Source organism: Stegodyphus dumicola, chromosome 10, assembly GCF_044657685.1.
Source record: "Stegodyphus dumicola isolate Sdum_Otavi_A_Nest chromosome 10, ASM4465768v1".
In the NCBI taxonomy this organism is placed as follows: domain Eukaryota; kingdom Metazoa; phylum Arthropoda; class Arachnida; order Araneae; family Eresidae; genus Stegodyphus; species Stegodyphus dumicola.
In genome coordinates this window covers 106150325-106171854 of record NC_140777.1, presented here as the reverse complement: position 1 = coordinate 106171854, position 21530 = coordinate 106150325, and the positions used below count along the sequence as shown (strand labels likewise).

The 21530-nt window shown below is 32.2% G+C and overlaps 1 long non-coding RNA gene across 1 annotated transcript in view; it reads left to right on the top strand.

Moving 5' to 3' along the window:
• LOC118189778 (uncharacterized) overlaps nt 1–21530 on the top strand; it is a 675101-nt gene that overhangs the window by 297266 nt on the left and 356305 nt on the right. Inside the window, exon 2 of the long non-coding RNA XR_015043496.1 lies at nt 7037–7075. This is a non-coding gene — a long non-coding RNA (uncharacterized LOC118189778). The remainder of the gene's footprint in view (nt 1–7036; nt 7076–21530) is intronic.

Below are 21530 nucleotides of genomic sequence, written 5' to 3'. Positions count from 1 at the left end.
TGAACGGAAATGAAACTCCGAGTTGTTCATGTTTTTAACATAGTAAGCTCGGTAACACTAATTTTATTATGTATGAAACTAACTAGTCACACTTATTGAATAAATGCTTATCTATAAATCTCATTAACTTGAAACGTCATAAAACGGTTTAACCACGAAAAAAAGCATTTACAACAATCAGTGTCTTGCGAAAATCTCAGTTACAAGCATCAGCTTTTTCAGTTACAGCATCAGCTCAGCTTCTCTTTTTCTTTTTAAAAGTCTTCTAATTAAGTGAAACATTTAAAGAAGCATTATGAATTAAAAGTTCATCTTTCCTATACATATGTGCGCTGAGAATGATTTTGATCACCATTACTCGGAAAAAGTTCGTCGTTGAAATTTTTACTTACGAAACCAATTAAGAGCTTTTCACACCGAAAGGAGAATTATCATAAAACCGTTGTTACAATTCAAGCGTGAAAAATAACTCAGTCATAAACAGATCTTTACATTTTTAAATAATATAAACATCAGTGTTTAGAGTCTAATTTCTGTCGTTTGTTAAGGACAGTTATTAAAAAAGAATAATGTAAAACATTTTTTTTTTACGGAGATGTGCTTAAATACGGTTGTCTAGTGTTTATATATCAAAACACAAGGATTTTATAATTCGAGTGAGAGGGAAAGGAAAATTTACTTTGAAATTATATGTTCAATGATTTTCAAATGACGTATTTATTATTTCTTATTAAAGCACTAATTAGATACAAAAATGGGTTGTTAATAATTATTATTGAACATCTTTATGTTTCTCTTTATAGAACTAATTAGATACAAAAGCGGTTTTTTAATAATATTATTGAACAACTTGATACATGTTTATATTTCGCATTATAGTGCTAAATAGATACCAAAATGTTTTGTTAATAATATTATTAAACATATTTATGTGTGTATGAAATATTTTGGATATATTGGTGTAGATGCGTAACGAAAAAGTTACTGACATGGCCAAATTGTTAATATTCCTTTTTATTGATAATATTCCTTTCTTTGTATCACATTATATGTGAAGAAAAGAAAAAGTGATCCACTAAGTGAACCCGCCTGTTGCAGATTTTATTACATTTTTGAAGAAAGCAGAAGCGAATAGGAAAGCAAAAATGTGGCACTGGTTTTAATTGGCATAACCCATCAATAAAAAAGCACTCTACAATCGTTTCAGATGTAAGTTTACTTCATTTCTGTCAGCAATGTATTCTCAGAATGTAAAACAAAGTTTTTTATTCTATTATATGCATTTAAAGAGTTATATCCATAATTGGAAAGGCCGAGTTTTAAAGAAATTACAGTGAATGTTTATTAACCAGTGACTGACAGTCCGTGGTTCCATATGGTTTTGCTCAGTCGTAGATTATTCGCATAAATGTTTTTGCATTAAATAGTTCAAAGGGATTTTCTTCTTGGTTTTGGGTGAACCGTGTCGTGTAAAGGATGAAAGGAGGAAATGTCCAAATTAAAATGAAGAATTAAAAGCCTATTGCAATTTAAAGTTAGAATTTTGACTTAACATATTCACACAAATATTTATACCCACACACATACACGATAAAAAATGCCAAAATAAAACATTAATTTGTATTTCTAAGATTAATTTGCTATTGTCTCTTAAGTCGGGATTTTAATTTGGTTATTTCTTTTCTATGCCGTAAAAATAAAAATTGCTTATAGTAAATCTCTCTAAACTGTGATATTTCAAAATTAATCCATGTCTTAATATTCTAACATAACGATACAGGCTCTAACATAACGACATTACACTTCAGTCAATCATAATATTAATATATGCAAACTGGAACCGAAATAGTAGTAGTATAAGTTTACCAAATTTTCATTTACAAACTACGAATTCCCTTCTCCAATTCTTTTGCCTGTCAGTTTATTTTCAACTGTTAGACTTTCCTTCTCCAGATACTAAAAATGTTAAATTTTATTAACTAATGAGCTCCTATAGCGTCAATTTAGCTGTGGCTCGGTATGCCAACAATAAAGAAATGTTCGGTCGGCTTTGACGACTACATATCGTTATGCATCATCATCTAAATCATCATATTTTGAAGTGAACGGAATCTATATTTTCTCGGTTACTAAATGTAACATTGGCCGCTATTAGGTTTGCTTTGGAATAGTTCATAAATATTCTGCTTAATTAATGAAATAAATTTAATCCAGTGAACTCAAGTTTTATAACTCTGATTTAACTATTTTAGAAAAGCATATTAATTGTTGCTGTCACACATTAAAACATACTTTTAGTACGTACTTTAATGGTTATTCATTATAAGCCTAGCTCATACCTGTTCCAAAATGCCCTATGCTGGAATCCTCTTATTTTGTTTTTCACTCTGAGCTGCAGTTTGTTAATGAATGTATAAGAGAGATAGTTTGTGTGATGTATATTAACTGCATAAAAGGGGAATTATATATGGAATTCGAGCTTGATATGGCAGAGGAAAAACTGAAAATTGAACATGCGTGCGATTGCATGAACGTGTGACAGCACCTTTTTGGAAACAGTGCACTCAATGTTCATACATAATAAGACCGTTTTAAAGGATCTGTGGCCTCCACGATCATCTAATCTATCCAATTGTTAATTTTATTTGTGGAAAACGTGGTACCAAAATCCACGAACTCTTGGTATATTAGAATAGAAATACGCAACGCTATTATCCACATCCAACGGGATGAGTTACAATAAATTACTGAACGTGTTTATCGGGTTAACTAAGTCTAGTCTTTGACGGGAGATATTTCTAGTAGTACTTATAGAGAAGATGGAACCCCATATAAACAGAATTTCGTCTTTAATATATTTGTGTTGCGAGGTTTCTTTAATGTGAATAACCAGGTGTATGTTTTGAATCTGTACTGTGCAGTCTCTCTTTCCATTTTTTCTGTCAGCAAGCAAATGATTTGGCTGCATTTAAAGAGAGGTTTTGAGATTATTACATTAGAGCGCATTCTGCTTCTTTAAGGCCACGTTACTGGTTTATTACATAGATAAGAGTTCTTGTCTTCGGCCGTGCATTATGATTGCCGATATCTGAATCAAAGCAGTGAGTTTCTAAGTCAACTGCGCGTTAAATTGCTTCTCAGGCAATTTCACGTTAAATTGCTACCAATAACGCGAGGGATTTTGTAAGCGCCAGGAATGCATTCTGTTTATATTATTTAGTTTTAAATAAAGTTCCTAAACTTTTCCTAAGTTTATGTTACACTTGGAGATAAGTCGCTTAACGTCTACATAGAGTTAACTCTTTGTATGTTATCAAAGTGAGTCAAACTCTGCAGTATAATATTATCTTACAGTCCATGTGCTCTTCACTTGTTTTGGGTTCGGTTATCTTCGGAGAATCTATATAATAGCACTTATAATAAGACCGTGTAGACCGTGTGCTGCCAGAACGCCCAGGATTGCCATGATCAGTGTGTAGTGCCTTTCGTTTGATGAATTCTATCCTTTATATTGGCCAGTCTGAGTCTTTTTATATATACACAGCTCCTCAGTTAATGTTAGGGTGTTCCCTTGCCACCGTAGATGCATGGACCCGTATTACTTAGGCAACGTTTGTGAAAAAAGCTTAGAATGGGTCATGACCTGTAATGTAGCGATTAGCTCTGTTGTCGACATATATCTTTTGCTGTGAACTTTGAGAGGTAACAAAATAATTTGAAAGACTGACAGCTAAATTTCATACAGAAAGCATTTTTTGCAGTTTTAGAGCAGTTTTCAGTTCTAGGGTGGTGCCGAAGGATTCAAATTTCTTAAATGGTAGGATTTTCACAACTAATATAGCATGTTTGTTTGTTTTCATTGATGAATTTACGTGTGAGTTTTTATTTCTCCAAATGTGACTACTCTCGAGACATGGGTACATTTTGAAACCTAAGGCACTTTTTGTCTTTAAATTTCCGAAAATTGTTTTAATGAATACTTATGATACATAAATAATGCTGCTTCTCGAATTTTACATTCCTAAATTCATTCATTTATCCTCGAAAATAAGTGCCAGTCAGTCAAATTCTTATAAAGATTAATCCAGTTTTTAATAACAGTCTTTTCTGATGTTTTTTTAAGTTAAATAACAAAGAGCAATTTACGATGAAAGAAGTTTTAAAATGCGCCTTTGAGATCTTGGATAACAAATCGGAGATTCCTGGATCACATGTGGTTCATGGAGGAAGGATTGAGTATGCTTGCTAGAGAAGTTCCAATTTAGTGGGCCGTAGTGTGCCCACAAACGATTATAGAAGTCTATAGATTTATTGATTCAATGCGGACAAAATGATCCACATGAATATTGAAGAAAAATTTGGCAATTTATAGAAATAAAAAGGAAATTACAAACAAACCGAAGCTTCCACAAATTGTTGGAATATAACATCTCTTAAATCGTCTGAGCGAATAAAATTACAGCATTTGATTTCATCTGAGATTTTAGAAAAATCCTGAAATACGAAATAAGAAATAACTTGAAAAAAATCAAGCACTAAAAATAAGATTCATTGGTAACATTAACTACCACAGTGATAAATATTTAGAGTTGGTGTGTGCTTAACTGACTTAGAATTGTATTAAACAAAAATGAATCTATAGAAGTATATTAACACATATGTACGACTATAACCTGTTACACTATTATACTTTCTTTATAAATTTTAATTCCATAATGAATATTTTAACCTTATACTTAAGTGATATCGTGTTTACTTCCTGGTACGAAGTAAAGGATGTATTATATTCACGCGTTATTGCGAGTATCATATATGAACAAAAATTTCCATTTTGACCTCTTTCTAATTCATTTAGACTAGTGTTTTGAGTGACATCTGTACGTAAGGATAGAGTAAAGAACCATTTTTTCTAAAATCGATTCAGAAGGGTTTTTTTTTTTTTTTTTTTTTTTTTTTTTTTTTTTTTTTTCGTGATACGTACGTCAGACTTCACGAAACGACGTACAAAGTTACAACGTACGTATAAATGTATCTCGCATAACACAAAAACCATTACCCGTAGAACGTTGAAATTTTGTATTTTGGGCTTTTATAACATTTGACTGTGCACCTCCCTTTTTGTTGCAATCAGGTGCAGCAAATGTATATATATCCACCCTCTTATCTGGCTAGGTGAGCTGTGTTTTCATACTTATAAATTGGTAAATTGTGCATTTTTTTGCTTTAAAAATGATTCAGTTATGCTGCTTTTATGTTTCAATTAAGGTTTTTATAACTTTGGTCAATCCGCATGCAATAAGTGTAGAAGTATCAACAATATAAAGTGTAAGTTTCACTAGGCCTAACATGGCGGCTATGAGTTTATATTTGAAGCGCTTAGTAGTATAGTAAATTATGTTAGTTGGTGCTGTAGCGTCAGTGTCTTTTTGCCCTGTGGGACGAAAAGTTACCTTTTCATTTTACGCATCGAAAATTTTGTCTTCTTTTCCGTTGTCGAATTACTTGTTTTTGCATAGAAACTATGATTTTAATTGTACATTTTTTATTACGTTTTTCTATATTTTACAACTTTTAATGAATATGTTTTGAGTGTTATTTATTTTTGCCTTGCCGAGAATTGAAAACTGAATTAATTGAATGAGAAATATGCATCTAATGATACTTGCGGAAATAAATGAAGTGCAGCAAAAAATGTCTGTAATTTAACAAGCCGTACAAGAAAGCCATGTGGTGTCCACATCAGATTTTTTTAAGGTACTTTTTGTGAAAAAATGTCAAAATATGAAAGATCCAGTGTATGATTTGACGAAAAAAGACAAGTATAAAACTCTTATTAAGTATTACTCGTATTACTCGAACTTAAAGTATAAGTTAAGTTTTGCTACATATATATATATATATATATATATGTAACAAAACTTAACTTTTATTTAATATATATATATATATATATATATATATATATATATATATTAAATATATATATATATATATATATATATATATATATATATATATATATATATATAATGTGTAGGCGTCTGTGTTGTTATTGCTGGTAAAATGTTAACTTTTTTTGCATATCCTTAAGCCTGTAAGGAAATTTCGGGACATTTTATACATCACTCTCTTGACGTTTGGTGAAATAGTAAAAAATTATGAAGTGCATTAAGATAAAACTAGAATGAAATACACTTTTGCAATTTTTGTGGTGCCACCGACGTATACCAAAATAATCAAAAAAGTACTTTGCACTAGATTGAGATCTTAAGCTGTTGCTTACCACTTCTAAAGCTCAAAATTTCATAATTCTTCCTTATTTCTTTTTTCCTTGCATTATCATGTTGTCTGAAGTTAATTTTATGTAACATTTCACGCTAAATCAGATAAAAATCTGCTTAAACATAGAAAAGTATCCCCACAAAGATAGAGAAACATCTTTTAATTTCCTTTTTGTTTACAATTAATTCAAAAACACTTGATTTCTCTGTTTAAAGAACAAAGAACTTTCAAGAATTTCCCTTAAAAGAAAACATAAATCTTCATCAAATAATGTAATCAAGTGCCAAAAAGAAGTAAACTTCGAAGAGAATTTTTTTAAACAGATGCTTAATTTAGTGAAGAATTTAAGCATATAAAAATCCAGTTGCAAAATAAATTAAAAAGCTCAGTATTCTACCCTAAGTATTCCTTAAACATCGAGAATTTTGAAATAAGTCTGAAGTATTTTAAATACACCAGTTTTCCTATCTTAAATGTCAAGGGAAAAGTAAGAAATGTTATAAATGTAAATTTTATGTTCTCCTGAGAGTAATACTAACGGCGCCATTTTTTTACTCATGAACAGTTTGCTTAAAGTTACCATTAACAAATTTAGAGATTCGTATAAGCCATTTGCAAATGATTTTAAATACCGTGTTCGCAAAGCATAATTTTTAAAATTACAATTTTTATTTCAAAGTCTTTGTACGGTTATAAACTGAACTAAAATGTTTCTATTTTTCTTTATATCTAACTATTAATTTCTCTTTTGCAGATTACGAATTCAGAAGAGAAAATCTCCAGTTATTTAAAGGTAAGTTTTTGCGATGCATTTTCTTCTAGCATAGAACAACTGAAATTTGTACGAATGCTAATATGCAAATAATGGCTATAACTTTGCTCAGTACATAAATTGCAGAAACATTCCAGATCATGTTTTGAATTATTCACCAAGGAATTTTTCCGAGTTCATAGTTAAATTAAATGTTTAGTTAATTAACATTCCTATTGCAAAAAACTTTCCTACACACGAAGTCTATGTTGTAATTAACTTCTGTCTCTTTTAAGTTGATTTAAATTTTTACGAGATTTTTTTCGGTGCAGGGATTTTTTTATTAATACTGATTAAAATCTTAATCATTTTAAGTCACTTTTTAATGTATACTTTATGAACTAATTAGCGAATCTCTGGAAAAATTTTAATTATATTATCGGCTATTTGTAGTGAAGTTATGTAGTTTTTTAAAGGCCTGTTGAAAAAGAATTGTTGGGACGCAGATTTGAAAAACTCAATCAGCGTTCTAATTACTTACACGTTACAGGCATCACATGAACTGCAAAAAAGAGAATTTCATAAAAAGTAGAAAAAAAGGGAGTTATAAACATTTTTTGTTTGTTTGTTATTCCGTAAAATTGTTGTTTGTTACCTTCTAGCTATTTTTGCCGTTCTTGCGTTTTCTGACTTCTTTTAATCTGTATACAGAATTATTTTCTTACAGCGTTTATCAAAATAATAAGTGAAGGGTAGAAAGTTTTAAATGATACAGTTTAAAATTAACAATAATAAGAAATAAATAACAAGTTAAATATTAATATGCACAAAAGAATGTTGTTTTATCAATTGTGTGGGTACTTTTTCAATATGGTAATATAATACCGTTTTATCGGAAATTAACACAGTTCACGGTTGGAGACAAATTAAAAAATACAAACATAAATGATACGCATTATCACCAAACTAACAGAAAACAAGATTTGGAAGAAATAGATGATTCAAGTTAAATGTTCTAAGAACTAAAATTTTTAAATGCATTTATTCTCATCTGTATATTCAAGAATGACTTAGCATAGTTTCTGGAACTAAAATTAAGCATTGAATACCATATTTCATCACAAATTCACCTGATTAGTACCTTAATATAATTAATTTTAGATTGTTCGATGGAAAACTCATGTGACATTGCACTGCTTTATTATCAATTAGGAAGAATATTAGACAGCTACAATATCGTTAGCGATTTTCAAATGCTGCACATCTAAAAGCAGGTATTTTTTATTTATGTTGTTTAACTACTATAGACGTTTTCGTTACTGCAATAAATCCTCCATGGATACTACCTAATAAATGTACGTATTGATCTAATGTTATTGTATCAGCAAGTTCTGTGATATCGAAAAATTGCTACCATAACACATAACATGCCGATGAGTGTTTGAAAATTCCTTTCCTGCATGTAAGTACGTATACCTATAAATGGGGAGCGCTTTGTATAATGATACTAAAAGCTATATAAAACTAAGTTCCTAAAAATTAGAGTTCAAAGTATTAATGCTTCTCCCAAAATTCAGTGTCATACACTCATATGTAAAAATTGTATAAAATGATCATTGAATGCATATTTGTTTAGCTGAAAATGCATGCTTGTGTAAAATCCGCATAGTAACAAATTAAACACCTGAATGTAGCATTAATTCTATGAATTAAACCATCGTTTTAAATGCCCTAAAATAAAATAAAGATTAATATAAAATAAAGATTTAAATTATAATTTATGTATTATTTATAAGGAAAAATATATTTATTTCGCACAAGAGTGCTTAAAATAACTATATTTATGTATATAACTTAAATGAGCTCACTTCAGATATCTGGAACTGCAGCTATTACGATGGTTAACTTTTCTTTCCAGAGCAAGAAAAACTGGCTTATTAATATAGACCGAAAAAAGGTATATTGTTTCTACTTGATATCTAGGTTTCAGTCCTAGCAAAATACAATCCTTAGACACTATCCTGTCTTGCGAACCGGCAATAAGAAGGACAGGAAAAATATGAAACGAGCCGTTCATAAATGTTGCCATTGCTCAAAACATAATATTTTAAATTTATCTTCCATGCGCTGTCGTGCGTAACCGTCTAACAGAACATCGACAATCATCAGAACTTATGTTATTTATCAGATTAAATGAATGTTTTATTTGCCAAAAAATTAAGCAGTTTAAAGACATTCAATGCCCTAAATATTATTTTAAATATTTGTTAAAATGTTATTATATTTTAGTAATATATCTATTTTAAGTAAATTAAATTAATAGTACATCCAACAGATAATGTTTATAGACATATAAAGTTTTCTTGTCAAGTTAAACTCCTCATATTAAATAAATGAATAGATTATTCTTTTTAATGAATATAATTATTATTTTTAATGAGTTTGATAATCTAAAACGATTAAGACATGAAGCAATTATTAGATTACAATTTTAAGTTTAAATGCAGTTGTGTATTTTTAATGTTTTTCATTGATTTGAATGACACATTAATAATAATATTAAAGATTATTCACATAATTTGAATAAGCTTTTAAACTGGGTGAAGATGGATGACGTGTAGATTGACCTATAGTGTCCGATAAATATGTAGCTTATAAATGTTACTGTAAAAGCAATAACATACTGTATACAAATTTTTTATCCTTTATTTATTGCATGAGTGAACGTATTACAACTCATTGTCACTAAAAGAACTCAAATTATGTAATTATGTTCTGAGCTACAACGACAACAATATCTTACGATGTTATTTGATGTATCTCTTCATGCAGGGATTCTAAGACAAGTGGGGTTGTGAGACAATACCACGTAATCTCTTCGTGAATTAACAGTGTCTTCACCTTTATTCAACTTGTACTGTAACTGAACTAAACAAATATCATTGCATTTCCCTTTCCATGTAAAGGTTGTTTTCTCACAAGGTCTAGTATAACTCATCAGCTACTTTTCTATTAACCTGTAAGGTTTAGTTTAAGTTTTTAAAAGTTATCTTCAGTTAAAGCTACTTTCCTCTCTCTCCTAATTTGAGCTTACAATTTCCCACCAAAATGTGTTTTTAAAATCGGGGTTAATGTAAATGAGTAAGAGCGGTATTTAAGTCGAAGTTCTATTGACTCCCACTAGAGAGCCGAGCCAGAGATTCTGACTAGCGCGCGTTTGCCATTTGGCTACACTCTCTCTAAGCCAGCGGTCGTGAACCCTTAGAACTTCTCAGTCCACTACCTATATAATTTTATATTTGGCGGACCACTAATAATATGAATTTTAAAAAAACCTTAAATCAGAGCTTAAATCTGAATAATTTACAATAATGATTAAATACATTAGATTATTTTCATATTATACAATGCTTGACAACATATTCAAAAACAATATTCAACTTTCCAATACATGTAATTTTAATTTTCATTTGTTAATATAATTTTCGAAACATTTGGCGTTCAGCAGCATGCCTTTATGGAAATTCAGGCTACGCCCCTGATTATGAGTAACAATTAAAACACTGTTAATATCTCACTGATACACATATTTCGTTCAGATTGAAAAATTTTATCAAAAATACAAAAATCTTCACATTTCCATATCACTAAAAAGAAACTTCACGAAAAGCAAGAACAAACCGGAAAACGCAAAGCATTATCAATAAACTAAAAGTGTTATGCCACCAATTTTTAATTATTGTAAGCAAAATAATCATCGCTTACTCAGTAATGGCTCCATCGACCAAAAGTTAGACAAAACAAAAACGGAAACTTCCAGTTATGCAATTATAAACAAGAATGCTGATGGTTCTCATAAATATCCATCAAGTTTCCTATTGACACGGAGAACAACTGTATTATTAACGACTACAATAGTATATAAGTAATTCAGAAGAAAAGAGAATTCCAGTTCGCGATCTTATTGATAACAGCAGCATGTATTCGATGCCCACTCTCACTTTCAAATGTCGCAACAAAGATACACCTGCAAAAGTAGCCACGAAGTCGCTACATAGGAATTTCGCTAAAAGTAGTAGCTAAAATTAAAAAAAGGGTATAATCCATATTCCATAATAGGTCTTGTTACTCGTCATTTTTTAAACTGAATCTTCATAAAAATATAAATAATGCGTCAATTTTCTGCGGACCATCAAAACCTATCACGAACAACCTGTTGGAGATTTCTGCTCTGAGCTATTACTACGCTCGGTCGTATTTCAGGCCCTTTATAGCTTCGCCCCTTTAGTTGATAATTAAAGGCCAACTACATAGAATATGGATAACTTCGACTATGTCTTTTTATTTAAGCTTTACTTAATTTTTATTTTAGTACTCTTCAGTTCAAGCATAAGTGAAGGCTTTTCTGTACGCTCCGAAAAAGGAGCCGACTGTTAAATTCTTATTTTTAGAAATAAAGGGTAATTAACCCTTCTTGAGTTTACGTTTCTGTTCCTGAATAAAAGCGATTATTCGCTTGTCCGTTCACGAGGTTCCTACACACTTAGCTGTTACATTAAGGTTTGAACCCCACAAGCCTATTGGCATACGTAACGATATTGAGTATAAAATGTAACATTTTGTATAATCATTTACATTACAATAATCATGCGTTTGGGTTTACAGAAAAACAACTATATTATAAGATTTAGTGGATATCCGGCTGAAATAAGCTATTAATAAGTTTAATAGATTTCTGGTATATTTGAATTTAGTTTCAATGACACTTAAAATTGAAGTTTCTAACGTTATAGGATTGATAAATTTACTCCAGAGGCTAAACTATGTTATATACGAAAACACAGGTCAACTTCGAAACGCTGTATAAGTTCAAAGTAATAAAGAATCCTTTGCAAGCTTTCTTCGGCATAAACGTTGATAGTTGTAGAAAATAACACCTTTTGGAGCAACCAAATAGTTTGGGGAAAATTATTTTCTGCATGTATACGTCAGGATCATGTCCCAGAATACCAGACAATAAATTGGAAGGAGAAATGCTTTCTCTCCGAATTGGATTCCAATCCGCATTAACACCTCAGAAACATCTCATCTCTAGTCTCCTCATACATCACTTGCATTCGATCTACAGCCGTGTGCCTGGAAAAAGGAACAGGAATCTTTTCGATCTGTTTTAGACGTTTAGAAGATGTCAACCGAGAAGTTCTTATCTCATGTTTCCTTCTAAACGCGATGAAAGAAGAAAATCTGGCAACCGATACGTTAGGTCTTTCGCGCGTTTTGTTATTTTCGTTTATCCTTTTATCTAAAAAGGGAACAGGAAGTTCCATTGAGAGTTTATATATGAATCCTGGGAAACAGAGGTATGCAGGAAGTTCGTCATCCGAAAAACTGTAGAATAAAATCGGTGCATAATAACGCATCAGTTATTGTAACTTTTAATCTAAATTAAATACGGTCTTATCAAGAATTTTTTCTTTTAAACAAATTAACAGTTGTTTTAAAGAAGAGCTTTTAATCTAAGTAAGATATTTAATCAGAATTAAATCTGCAACACTTATAAGGTAGTTTCTCCCTCCTTCCAGCATACCTTCGTGGCGTAACATACAGAAACAAAGGGGGAAGGTTTTACAGATAGAAAACCTTTATGAGAAAATATGTCGCAATTCGTCTAGTTTACTTTTTACAAGCAGAATGTTTAAGTATTTTACAATGCTGGGAGATTAAAAAAAATTTGTTAAAGAGAATTTTCTTAAAATTTAAATCTTACGATTCAAATTCGACTATTTGAAATTCTAGCTGCTCTAGTACTAAATTTTTGTCTGCTTTGAAATTTGTAAATCTTTTATGAAAAAAGATCTTTCTGAGTCGTATTTAATTTACTTCGTAATATGCGGAATAACTCTCTTTTATATGTTTTGATATTGTTAAACTCTAAAAGGCATTAAAAATGCAGATATCACAGGGATTGATTTCAATATAGTGTCATTCCATATAAACGTGGTATATTAAATGATATATATTAAAATAGTATTTTACTAATTAAATATTAAGAAATAACATTTTAGTAATAAGCCATGGTGTCACATTCTTGCCACTAGGTGGCGGGCATCTCTTCCTTTACTTTTGCTGTAATTAAGTTCCGAGAAGCAGTCGAGATTGGAACCGCTCTGAGGAGCGTAAAGACTCAGAACTAAAAATGTACTGTTTTAAAATAATTATCACCTACCTTGTAAATAGTGTATATTAGCTTTTTATTCCAATAAATAATTAAAAGACAAGATGGCCTGCTAATTGTAATAGAAACTCTTACTGGAAAACGTGATTATTAGAAGCCTGGCGTCGAGAACACTGAAGATGCAGCAGGTAAGGAATTTTACATTACTTTTATTGTAAATAGAAGAACCTGATGCAACATTTTTATGGCGCCCGAACAGGGACGCCAGGTTTTTTGAAAAGTTCTAATAAAGTGAATTCAAAAGCTGAATATTAAAATTGAAGATTTTAATACTTGTTCTTGAAGTATTCAGCAGAAGAATAATTTTGTTTTCTAAGTAAGAGTTAAATATTTGTTTTTCATGAGACGTATATTTTTTGTGTAAGTGTTTGAATCTAAGAAAGATAATGGCTGAAGTAGATAAATTAAAAAAGAAAAGAAGTATCTTAAGAACTGCCGTTACAAAACTATTTAAGAAAATCGAAAGTGAATTAAATAAATCTGAATGTAGTATTAATGAGCTCGAAGAATTGTTAGAACAGCTTAATGCTAAAACCGAAACACTAGCTAATGCCGATGTAGAAGTTGAACCAATTCTGAGTGTAGATGAATTCGAAATTACAGAACAATATCGTGAGAAGATAACGTTATGGAAATTTAGGCTTAAGAAACGGATTAAGGAACTTAATCATGACTTAAATGCACCGAACACACAGCAAAATATAAAAGACACACCTAATGTTAAATTACCAAAACTTTCGATTCCCGTATTTTATGGGAACAGTAGTCAATGGCTTACTTTTTGGAATAGTTTTGAGTCCTCAATACATAATAACGAATCATTGAACAAAGTAGACAAATTTAATTACCTGAAAGCATATTTAGGAGGAACAGCTGCTAGCTGCGTTCAAGGATTTCCGTTATCGCCAAAACATTATGATTCAGCAATTCAAATCTTACACGACCGTTTTGGAAGGAGAGACACTCTTATTAATGCGCACATGAATAATTTGCTGAATATTGAATCATTAAAAAATGCGAATGACATAAAAACATTTCGTAACCTGTATGATAAAGTACAAACACAGATTAGATGTCTCGAAGCGTTAGATGTTGTATCGGAATCTTACAGCGCTTTGCTGTGTCCGATGATTTTGAAGTTATTGCCTTCAGAATTAATGCTTGAATTTCATAGAACACAAAATGTTGGCACAGATTATAACATAAAAGATTTAATGTCATTTTTACACGCAGAACTTTCATCCCGCGAACGCACAAGGTCAACGGTTTCGCAACAGCAAAAAGTATCCGATCGGCGACAGTCTTCTTTCCCCCCTGCAACGAAAAGCGCATATGGTTTCTCAAATAGACATAATAAACCAAAGATTCCGACCGCTACAGATTTGTTTACAAAATCTGAATGCAGGGAGGAAGATATGAACTGCGTATTCTGTAATCAATTCCACAAGATTCATGACTGTAGTTTCGTTTCCGGCTTATCATTACAAGAAAAAAGGGACATTTTAAAAAGAAAATGTGCTTGCTATAAATGCCTAAAATTACACCATTTGGCTCAAAACTGCAGAACAAAAATAACTTGTTCTATTTGTAAAAAACAACATGCAACTATTATGTGTAATAAACAAAATCCTTCTGTCGAAGTTTCGGAAATTAAAAAAGACAAACAGATAGAAAATAAAGTACTTTCAAATCAAGCAGGATGTTCAGAAGTATATTTGCAAACTTTAGTTGTTCGCATATATGGAAGAGGGAATAACCAATTTGTTCGAGCGATAATTGACACCGGAAGTCAAAACTCATACATAAGCAGGTATGCAGCAGAAAGGTTACAATTAAGAAGCTTAGGTGAACAAAGTGTAACCCACGGACTTTTCGGTGGCATAGAAGTTTCGGAAAAACATAAACGTTATAGAATAAAATTGGGTAGCGTAGATAAACGGTATAATTGCGAAATCAATGTATTGGATGAAAGAAAAATATGTTCTTCGGTCCCTAAAATCAAAAATATACACTGGATTAGGGAACTTAGAAGAAGAGGAATTTACGTCAGTGATGTTTTTGAAAATTGCAGATTATTTCAGGAGAACCCCCAAGAGATTCATTTGTTGTTAGGGGCAGATGTTGCTGCAAATTTATTTACAGGTAAAATCGAAGTTCTTCCTTGGGGAAGATTAGTTGCTGTAAGTACAAGACTTGGGTGGACAGTCATGGGGAAAGCGAACACTGACAATTATGAAATAGAAAATTCCTTTTCCACGCTTTCGTTATCTTTACATATTTCTGATGCCACTCTGTCAGAACTGTGGAGGCTTGATGTTATCGGAATAACAGATCCAGTTACAAAAAAGGCTAGAGAGGAAAGGGATTTGCAATCAAAATTGCAATTCGAAAATTCTGTATCTCTAAACGAAGAGGGGCGTTATGAAGTCGCAGTTCCATGGGCGGAGAATCATGTACCACTTTCCACCCACAAGGATTTAGCTTTGAAACGTCTACAATCTACCACCCAGAAACTTTTATCTCAAAATTTATTTTCTTCATACAATGCAGTTTTTAATGACTGGTGTAACTTAGGAGTGATCGAAGAAGTTAAAGAAAATATTGCGGTTGACTATGGACATTATTTACCGCATAGACCGGTGATCAAAGAAAATAGCTCAACACCAATTCGACCGGTGTTTGATGCGTCTGCGAGGAAACAATCGTCTCCTTCTCTAAATCAGTGTTTGGAGTGTGGACCAAATTTGATAGAACTAATTCCATCTCTTTTGTTGAGATTTCGGGAAGGCAAGTTTGCTGCTTTAGCAGACATTGAAAAGGCTTTCTTACAGATCAGTGTAAGGCCTCAAGATAGAAACTGGCTTCGGTTTTTCTGGTGGAATGATGTGGAAGAAAGGAAAACGAAAATATTTCGTCATACTAGGGTAGTATTTGGGGTTAAGAGTAGTCTTTTCCATTTGGCAGCTGTTATAGAATTCCATCTACAAAAGTACATGAAAAATTCTTCATATGATACGGAGATAATAGCTAAACTCTTGCGTAGCTTCTACGTAGATAACGTTGTTGCCAGTTTTGACAAAGAATCCGAGATGATTCAGTTCATCGAAAAATCTCGAGAAATAATGAATGAAGGAAAGTTTAATCTTCGAGGTTGGTTACATAATGGAGATAACCTGAAACAGGAAACTATTTCACCCGTATTGGGTCTGTTATGGAACTGTCAGAAAGATAATTTAACTTTGAATCTGAATTGGCTAGAAGATTTTGAAATGGGTATAATAACGAAGAGAACAATTCTCGCTGTAACACACAAAATATTTGATCCTATTGGTATTGTGAGTCCTGTTCTCTTGTATCCTAAAGTATTGTTGCAGAACCTGTGGAAAACAGGAATTTCTTGGGATACTGAAGTCGACGAGAGTACAAAACAAAATTTTGTGAATTGGTATAAAAGCCTTTTTCTCTTAAAAGAAATATCCCTCCTACGTTGGATACATTCCAGCAAGGACAATAGGAAGTTCTGCAGCATTCACACATTCTGTGATGCCAGTAGTAATGCGTATGCTGCTGCAGTTTTCTTGAGAACTGTGACGAATTCTGGAGTTGAAGTTCATCTGTTGGCATCGAAGTCTAGAGTAGCTCCCGTAAAATCTATTACGATCCCTCATCTGGAATTGATAGCTGCCACGATAGGTGCCAGACTATGCTCTTCTATTTTAAATGGTTTGCAATGGCAAAATGTGGAAACGCATTTTTGGACGGATTCTACAACAGTTTTGACATGGATTCAAAGGGAAGAGATTGTCTGGGCTGTCTTTGTGGAAAACAGAGTCAGGGAGATTAGGAAACTGACGGATCCAAAAACGTGGAAACATATTGCTGGAACAAAAAATCCAGCTGACCTCCCATCAAGAGGTTGCACCGCTAAACAACTTTTAGTAGTTAGATGGTGGGAGGGCCCCGACTGACTGAAGAAAAATCAGGAAGAATGGCCTATACAAAGGGAAATACCGGACATGGAAATAGTGAATTCAGAAAAAAGGAAATCAGTCATTTCTGCACTAAATACGCAAAGGGTAGAACATTTTTTTGAGAAATATTCATCTTACCATAAAATGTTAAGAATAACTGCTTGGATATGCAGATTTATCAACAACTGCAGAAGACCAGATTCTAAACAATCAGGAGAACTCACGGTCCCTGAAATAGAAACTGTAGAAGAAGAAAATTTTCTCTGTCCAATTGTATTGCCCTCAAATCATGACTTAGTTCATAGGTTAATTTTAGATTACCATTTGCGACTATCCCACGCTGGTGTGCAATTCGTACTAGCCAATATTCGACAGAAATTCTGGGTCCTGAGAGGAAGAAAAACAGTACGTAAAGTTCTTATGAAGTGTGTTCGCTGTAGAAGATATAGCGCAAAAAATATAGAGACTGTTCCAGCACCTCTTCCTGAAGATCGAGTTCGAGATGCTCTGGTGTTTGAAGTGACCGGAGTCGATGTAGCCGGTCCTCTTTATTTATGAAAAGGAAAAAAGGCATGGATCTTGCTCTTTACTTGCGCGGTCTATCGCGCAATACATCTTGAGCTGATAGAAAGTTTATCAACAAATGCGTTCATCTTAGGATTAAGGAGATTTATTGCCAGAAGAGGTCGTCCAGGTATTATTTACAGCGACAATGGCACTAATTTCGTTGGAACTGAAAATCTTTTAAGATCGATAGATTGGAAAGAAATAGAATGTAATTCAACTAGTATGAGAATACAGTGGAAGTTTAATCCCCCAACTGCTTCATGGTGGGGCGGTTGGTGGGAGAGGTTGGTACAAACAGTCAAGAAGATGTTGAGAAATGTTCTCGGAAAGTCCTGTGTCTCTTACGAGGAAATGTTGACTATACTTTGTGATATCGAATCAGTGATTAACTCAAGACCCCTTACGTACCTTTCAGAAGATCCAAATGATCTTACGGCACTAACTCCTTCAATGTTTCTACAAAATGTGCACGACATCGGAGTACCAGACTTAGACTACCTGGATACCATCAATCTGACAAAAAGATACAAGTTCTTGCAGAACGTAAGAGAACATTTTCGCAAAAGATTTCGTGATGAATATTTAGCTATCCTAGTGCAAAAACCATCTAAACGATCTACTCGGACTATCAACAAAAATGACTTGGTGTTTGTCGGCAGCGACAACAAGAAGAGAATAGATTGGCCAATAGGTCGTGTTGTAGAACTATATCCTGGGAAAGACAACGAAGTACGTGTTGTCAAAGTGAAAACTGCAACGGGTGAACTCCTAAGACCTGTGAAACGTATTTATCCTCTCGAACTTGATAGACCTAACTTGTTTAGTGACTTCACCATGAACATAAAAAACTCTGCGGATAAGTGTTACAGTGATATGAACTATCAAACTAGGTATGGACGTAAAAACTGTAAAACCTCTTACATATTTTTAAATTGCTATATTAATTTTTGTTTCTTTTCAGTATTTTAGAAATTTAATTGTCCTAACAGTTGTCAATTGGAACATGTTATCTGGATATGGTATGAATGTAATGCAGAAAATGTTTAGATGTATAATCCTTCTTTGTAAGTATTAATTTTAGAGCATTAGTTACTTTTCATATTTGTGAAAGTTGTACTTGAATTTTTGTTTGATTATTGATAAATTTTGTTTTGATTTTCCCATCTTATCGAGGTAAAATCAAAAGGTGGGAGGATGTCACATTCTTGCCACTAGGTGGCGGGCATCTCTTCCTTTACTTTTGCTGTAATTAAGTTCCGAGAAGCAGTCGAGATTGGAACCGCTCTGAGGAGCGTAAAGACTCAGAACTGAAAATGTACTGTTTTAAAATAATTATCACCTACCTTGTAAATAGTGTATATTAGCTTTTTATTTTAATAAATAATTAAAAGACAAGATGGCCTGCTAATTGTAATAGAAACTCTTACTGGAAAACGTGATTATTAGAAGCCTGGCGTCGAGAACACTGAAGATGCAGCAGGTAAGGAATTTTACATTAATTTTATTGTAAATAGAAGAACCTGATGCAACACATGGTAAATTAAAAGATATGTAATCAGGTGGAAGCTTGAATATTATCACATTCCTGAATTGGATTTCCTATATCTTTACCCGTTTTAAGACAAAGAAACACTGCGTGTCGTAAATGCTTTCGTTTTACATATTTAAAGGAGTACTAAAGGGTGTGCATAAATCTTCAATACAAACAAATCACATTCTAATATATCTAGACGTCGATTACAACCATTATAGCAATATCTAACAGTTAAAGTTTATAGAAGTTTATTATAAGTTTATAGAAACGCACCAGATAAAATAAACACGTGCATGTCATAAAAGAAATTTTAAAGCAGTCTCATACACATGAGGTACATTCCTCAAGAGAAGAAGAGGAAGAATGACCTTGTTTGTTTACATTAGCTATACATATGTCACGTGATATTTGAGGTCGGAATGTATCTCATTCTGCACGAATTGTAATCTACATCAAATAGATATATTATTAAAAAATAAAATAAAGATTTAAATATTTGAAAAATGAGTTTGTTATTTTTAAAAACGAGTAGATTGTTAAGTAATTATGGGTTAATTGAATTTGAAGAATCATTAAGTATTTTATGTTTTGGCAAACGACAGCATCCAGAAAAAGGTTAAACACGAGTCCAAGAAGAAATTAAATTCTCACGTTCCATGCAAAGACCTTAAGTTTTGTGCAGTGGATGATGTGATTCAAAACATGGAATTTAATTCGTCAAAATTTCAAATAAAAGGTAAGAGGTAACATGACGTAGACACATCGACAGAATCTTTCTTGGTTCTTTTTATAGGTAAAAAATTATCGAATCAATACTTAGGAAGAATGTGCACAAATAAAATTATTCTATTTGTGATAAATATGAAACGCTTTCAGATCATCATATATAATAACAGGCTACGCTTAAACATAAAAAATTATTTAATTATACATATTTAAAAAATTGGCTGAAATAATGCGAACAATTTATCACCATTTTTTCTCTTTCTTTCTTAATTAAGAATAATGTGTGTGTGTGTGAATATGGCAAAGCCTCGAGGACTATCTGCCTAAGAGGAGGGATGCCTTCGTGGAGGACTTTCTAAGGGAAACTGGCTCGTATACACGTTACACATGGGGAAAACCACGAAAACGCCCATGCAGTCAGCCCGTTCGCGGGATTCGAACCTCGGACCGAACTACCAGGGTTCAGCGACTTTACCGCTCGGCCGCTGGTGGGCCTGAATTAAGAATAAAGCTTCTGTTAAAATTATTAATAACGAAATAATAAAATGTTTATTTTCTAGCCAAGTAAACTAAAATTATTCTTTACTCAAAATTTATGAAAATTTTAGAAAGAATTTTAATCTTAATTAAGTGGATTATTTTGAAAATTTGATGGATAAAAAAATGAAGGGATGAAATTTTTCAGAAAAGTTTTTACATTGTTATTTAAAAAAATTGATGTGGGCACCATATTGGCATTTTCTTCTTCGGCCTTTTAAATTATACTCAGATTTTTTCTATACTTTATATATACTTATTTCGTCAAATCTCGACAGAGACATATTTCTCATTCAGTCAATTCATTTTTCACTCCACGCAAGGCAAAAAATACATACAGTTTATTATCTAGTATCTTCATTAAAAATTGTAAAATACAAAAACACCTAAAACACAGATCCAAGTTAAAAACAGTTAAAAGAACACATTTTGCAATTAAAATTAGAGTTTCTACGCAAACACAAGTCATTCAGCAGGCGAGCGGAAAGATAAAATGTTCGGTGCACTAGAATTCAAAGTTATAATTTGGCCTCACTGGGCACTAACGTTGACGACTGATGAAAACGACGCTGATGTTGGTGCACCAACTGACTAAATTCACTATTCTACTAAGAGTTTCAAAAGCGGCTTCGTTAGGTTTAGTGCGACTTAAAACAACATTTAATTTGTTCATAATCCTACAACTTTTGCATGCACCATAATTAATTCAATGACCTTTTAAAGCAAAAAATTTACAGTTTGTCAGCATATAAGAAAAGCAAATAGATCTTCCTGAGCCCAGCAAGACGTGATGTGGCTCATTAAAAAAAAAAAAAAAAAAAAAAAAAAAAAAAAAAAAGTGCACAACTAGAAGTTATAGCAGTCTTATATGCAAAATTTCAAAATTCTACGGCTAATCGTTTTTTGAGTTATGAGATACATACATTC